Source organism: Melanerpes formicivorus, unplaced genomic scaffold (genome assembly GCF_026170545.1).
Source record: "Melanerpes formicivorus ecotype bairdi unplaced genomic scaffold, bMelFor1.0.p_v2 SCAF_12, whole genome shotgun sequence".
NCBI lineage: Eukaryota > Metazoa > Chordata > Aves > Piciformes > Picidae > Melanerpes > Melanerpes formicivorus.
Window position 1 is genome coordinate 11,248,654 of NW_027142364.1, and position 6,242 is coordinate 11,254,895.

Here is a 6,242-nt window from a genome sequence, read left to right on the forward strand (position 1 = left end):
ACTGAATTCTGTGAGGAGCCTTATTTGGAAAGAGCTGGTAGATGTAGGGCCAAATCCTGATCCTTTTACTCTAATTGGTTTTCCAATGGGATTACACTTTTGAGAGCAGAAAGCAGCTTTTGGCCTTCAGTCATTTAATTAATACTTAAGGTATCTCAGAATTTATTTTTATCTCATCTGTAATAATTGTAGTTATCAGATTTTCCATATTTATGTATTAAACAACCTATGCTTTTAAGTTTTTTTTTCCTCATCCATTTAACATAGTTTCTAAAGGATACTCCAAAGGTTTTAATTTGTTTTTCCATTTTCCCTGTTTTAATGTCCTGCAAATACCTTTGACCACGCCAAGACATCTTGATCGGCACCAGCAACAACAAGGAAGATGAGCACAGCCCTGGGAACACCGTTTTGTTAACTTTCAGCTCAGCAGCACAGAAGGGACTGGTGTGAGCTCCCAGCGTACAGATTTTCAATAAAACACATTCTAAAAGACTGGTCTGACCCACCTTGGCAGAGAGCGGTTTGCAAAGCAGGCAACACACCCTTCCTATTTCAGCACTCACACTTCTCTCTTTCAAGAACCAAGTCAAGACATGACGCTGGAGCATGCCACATCTGCCTCACTTCCCACCTCCCGTGGGAATGCCCTGTATCATTTTGTGCATTTAATACAAGAATCATAGAATCATAACACTGTTCCAGTTGGAAAAGAACTAAAAGATCATCACATCCAACTGTCAACATACGACCATCATGGCCATTAAAACATGTCCCAATGTGCCATGTCTAAACTTTTTATGAACACCGCCAGGGATGGTGACTCTACCACTTCCTTGGGCAGCCTGCTCCTACGCCTGACCAACCTTTTAGCAAAAAAAAAAAAGATATTCCTAATATCCAATCTAAACATCCCCTGGTACAATTTCAGGCCACTTCCTCTTCTTCGATCACTTGTAACAAAAGAGAAGAGACTGACCCCCATGTCCTTTCAGGGAGCTGTAGAATGAGGTCTCCCCTGAACCTCCTTTTCTCCGGACTAAACATCCCAAGTTCCTTCAGCCACTCCCCATGAGACCTGTTCTCTAGACCCTCCACCAGCTTCATTGTCCTTTGAAGTACGTATCTCAATTCCCTCATGGGAAATTGGGGTAAGCTTGCAACACTCAGTGTGCTTGATGCAAACATGATGTAATCAAGATGGTTTGGGTTTTTTTGGTTGTTTGTTTATTTTAAATAAAGCAAATCACACCATCAGAATAAGTATCAGGTGTAAACCTTTTCCACTTTAGCAATGAGACTGTGAAGAAATAAAGACATTTCCTCTAAACCCTGTTGGAGTTATCACATATTAATCATTTACTGAATTCAGCAGTGGTGATCTTTTAGCCAGGCAAGCTGAATGGAAGGAGGGCAGCAGGCTTCAGACCTCCTCCTTTGTGTAAATGCTTTGCTGTCCATATGTAGCCCAGGGACTGCAGACAGTAAGCTCCATGCCCTGTGGAAGCACTGGGCTGCTTCTGAGGAGATGCAGCACTACTGCTCAATAAGCTCACTGCTTTCCTGAGTGCTTTATGCAAAGCATGTGAGAAGGGATCATGGAAAATGGCAGCTGATGCGGATCACTGCTGCTGCCTCAGCTATCTGTCTGCCTGAAGCTGAACTGTCCTCTGGATAATTGTCCCACAGGGCTGCAGAACCAAACAGAAGCATCTTGTCTCTTCAAGAGACATATAAATTCTTAGTGAAATGAGAAGCAATAACCACTTAAGTGGGGAAAAAGCAAGGAACTAATGGTTTAAGTGGAGACTAATGGTTTGTGCATTTAAAACCCTGACAAAACATATTCCAAGAGGAAGGTGCTTTTCACTTGGATAGCATGTTGCCCCAAAATTCTGATGCTGCTGTAACAATAGTTTTCAAGCAAATAGAGAATACAAAACCCTCTCTTTATCTCACTACTTCTTCCTCTTAAGTATGCAGGTGTATCTTCTATTTTACAAAGAATCACATTGGATTTGTAATTAAAGAAGGTAAAAGTATGCTGTGTCTTACACAGTGTCCTGGATTTTCTAAACAGGTCATCTGGGTACAGACATTTTAGTTTTCATTTATAATCCAGTACTCCTCCAAAGTAAAACAGCAACAGTTTTTTGGCAACAACAGGTTTTGTTTAGGGGAAAATACTCAAGATATTTGATTCAGTATTATTAAAAGAAAAGAGAAACAAACATACAAGCAAACAAAAACTGATGCCCCCAAAAACTATTCCAAATGCCCCCAAACGCCCCCCAAAACCACTCCAAATGCCCCTAAGCACCCCCCCCGCCTCCAAAGTCTTTCTTTTTTTCCCTCTTTTTTCCCTGAGAGAGAGAGCAGTAACTAGCCCAGCAATGCACTTTTCAGCACTACAGTCTGAGTCAATCCATGTTCTCAAAACATACAAAGTTTTAATGTTAGCTCTTTAGTTCCTGGAACCTGAACTATAGTTAGAAAGAATGAAAAAAGCTACAAGTGTGTGTGGTTTTATGCTTTGTTTTGTTTGGGGTTTTGAAAAAAAGGAAGTATCATCTGCTGCTTTCACGTAGCATCCAAAACTCTCCAGCAGCGATGCAAACTCACAGTGCACCAGCAGTAACACAGAGCTGGGAGGCACAGTTTTGTCAGAACTGAGTAGTCTGAGTAACATGCAAAACATAACACAGATTGAGTTAAGGAACGGAAACATTTTTACCACCATGTACCACAGCCTAAAATCCTTCTTCCTTAGTGCTCAGAAAATTCATGTTCTTAAAACCTGTGCTCAAGATGTTCAGTTTCAGTTCAATCAACTGCAACAATTAACTCTTTAAGTGAAGAGCTCCCAGTTTCTACCTGGACTAAAGCATGAGCTACCACAATTTGTGAACTATAAAGCTCCCAACACAGTCTCTTTAGACGCCCTGTTAGAAGGCAGCATAACAAACCCAGACATTTAATGTGTTTTAGTGGAAGATGCCACAGGTGGAACACGAATGAAATCTCAAATTCCTGAAAATTCCTTCCTCATTTGTGGCATATTTCTTTCACATGGTCTCTTTACTGAAACACATTACTTCTTATCACAGCACTTCCTTTCAATACTTGTATCAGACAAGCTTGTCTATTTCCAGACAAATAAGCTTCTCCGTTGCCTCACTCAGAAAACCTATGACTCTAAAACGTTTGCCCTCCAGAAATAAAAATAACACTTCTTTGCCTATAAAAAGGGCATTTTATCCATTAGGCAATACAGAAAGAAACAAAATGAGCTTTCTTCAGTTGCTCATGCTGCCTACCATGTGTTTGAGAATCCAATCTAGTCTGCTCCGGAGACTTACACAAAACCAAGGAAGAACATTTTGCTTCCTCCCATTTTTCTCTTGCCTGTACACCTCAAGGTGGCTCCTAGACCTCAAAGCTACTAATCAGAATCACTACCTCCCATAGTGTGAAAGTTATCTACACCACAGCCTGCTATACAGCACAGAAATCGGAAATGAAGTGGTTCAGATACTGAACAAAATCTGCTCACCACAGCAGAAAGCTTAGCAGCAGTTAATTTATCCTGCTTTTCATAGTATAAATTAATCTGACATAACTCCGCTACTGGAGCTAGACAGCTTCCAACATCCCAGAAAGTTTGGAGAGCTGCTTGCAACTCTGTTGAAATATATACTGCAAACTTGTCTTTAAAAGTTCAAGGCAATGATAAATGGTTATAAAAGCCAAAATATTACAGAGAAATTGCTCATAAACATAAAAGTAAACAGAAGTTAGGCTGAATTAGTCTAAACAAGAAGTCCTTTTGATGCCACCCAAGGATGCTGCTGAAATCCTGTCTGGTAAACAAACTGAGATCTCGATATACCAAAGCTGGCGTGTTGGCAATCACACCTAACTGATGAATGAAATGAAAAGATGGCCTCTTCATCAACTCTCCCGCTTTCTGACATCTGTAATGAAATGCCTGCAATGAACAGCCTGGCACAAAAGAAGACAAATGCTTCACTCTTGGAGCCCATGAAAGGTGCACTGCTCCTCCATTTCACATCCTCATCTCTCAGGACTACTTTAGATATTACTATGCCAGGTGAAAACTCAGATGGTACTAGCACTTCAGGCGCCTCTAGCTGAGTCCTCAGCACTGCCTTAGAAGGTGGGAGTGAGGGTCTTGCTGTTGCTACTCCACATACATCAGCTTTCTCTTATTTCACTTCCTTCCTACTTCTCATCTGTTAAAAAATACTTTATCTTAATTGACCACCAGTTTCTGTAGCTGCAGCAATGCCAGCCTGAGATCATGAGAGGGACTAAAAGCAGTGTACTATATGCTTGATGCTGGTACAAGTCCGACAGGTCTCAAAATGGCTGATCAAGCACTCCATGCAGCCTTTACTTCTTTATCAGCTGAGACAACAGCAGCTACACTTGATCATATGAGTTTTCCTTCTTTCCCCAGAATAATAATCAAGAGACTGCTAAACATACTCTTACACCTTATTCTCATATACTCCCATACCTTCTTTGCTCAAATAGTCTTTCTAGTTAAAAACAAGGAAGTGTATTAAAAGTTAGTATTTTACTTTCCAAACACTTGCTTTTCACTCTTCCTGCTCTTGCCCTGTATCTTCACAAGGGACAGATTTTTCAGATAGACAGGCTGTAGCTATGACTTGTCTTTGGAGCCTGCATGTTGAAGTCTCAGTCCCTATACACCCAAACAACTGTTTGCCCACAGTACCACACCGGCACATTTCACTCAAACACAGTGGGACAACCTGTGGGCTCAAAAGCAAGTTCACTAACATTTTATGCCCTTGTAAGCAATTAGCTTTATTTTACAGCGGTTCTTGGGAAAACAGATGACAGGATCACAGGTAGGAACACGTATCTGTGTGACAATGACAAGCAAGCAAATTCTGAAGAACTCCATAGCTACAGCAAACTTTGCTTCACTCACATGCATGGTCTTGAACAAACTACAGCAAAAGATGTGGTTAGAAAGGATTTGTATCCTCAGGGCAGAGTAAAAGTCTGCCTGAATCTCTTACTGTCATTCTGACAGACCTGTCCAACAGCTTCTACAGCTTACAGTAATCTACACTGTCATTCAACATACAAATTCAGAATTAAGTCTTCCTTTACAGAGGAAGTGAGCTCCTCAAAGTCTCATCTGAGCCACAATTACTCACAAAGCTGTCTTTGCTCCTTGCCCTCAAGGCAAGGAAAAAGTATTCGTGAAGCATCATGCAGAATGATGACAAAACAAAAAGACATCAACAAGACACAGAAAAAAAAATCAAACCTTGATATCATAATACCTGGGCATACTTGGAAATTTTGACACTGTTTAGTTGAAGGTCTTTGCAAATTAACACACAGGAGGTTTAGTAGCTGTAGACAGTATCTGTTTATAATCCTCGCTCTTAACATGTTTATGTTCACATCGTACAAGCGGCTTTTTCTAACCACATTGACGCAGGAAGTGATGTAAAACAGGGCAAATGATTAAGTAGTGACATGGGGACATGTTCTGCTATGTTCAAACAACAGTAAAATCCCATGCACCTTAGCATCTCTAATATCCTGCTCTAAGAATCAGTCCTCACTCTAGCACTGAGAAAGTCATTGTTCTCGCTTTTCTCAGACACCACTACGCAGGTATTAAAGTCAGACTATGGCAATCCTACACAGGACCCCTGCCATAACAGGGTCCTTAGAAATCACAAGGTTCATACAATTTCCAGCAAGACAGATTTCTGATATTCATCACCCTTTGTGCAGGAAAACATCTCAAAGGCATACTAATTTTCACAGCAGATTAACAGACTCAATCGGGTCACCTGGTGCTACAGCACGACTGACATCTCCTTGATATACTGAACACGAACCCACTTAGAGGGCTTCACTGTTTCCTGTTGTGGCCAAAAGAACCATCTCCCTCACACAGCCCAGCCCCCCGTGCCTTAACTCAAGAAGTGAGTGACAGTGTCAGCAGCACTTCGCAGATGGAAGAAGCAGCCCTGCCATGCATAATGAAGTGAGCACATGGTCCTCACATATGACCCAGCTTTGTCACGGGGGGTTTTGAAACCTGGGACCAATGTAGCAAAAGAATGACAAGCAGCAGAACGGTGATATGTTACGTGTCTGAAAGCAGGGCAAACTAGCCAGCAGAAAGAAAAGATCCCAATGAACAACACTCCAGATGCTAACATCAT

General features: G+C 41.3%; 1 protein-coding gene across 3 annotated transcripts in view; it reads right to left on the minus strand.

The window, feature by feature from the left end:
• DGKD (diacylglycerol kinase delta) overlaps positions 1 to 6,242 on the minus strand; it is a 58,109-nt gene that overhangs the window by 49,800 nt on the left and 2,067 nt on the right. The gene's annotated exons all lie outside the window — the stretch shown is intronic.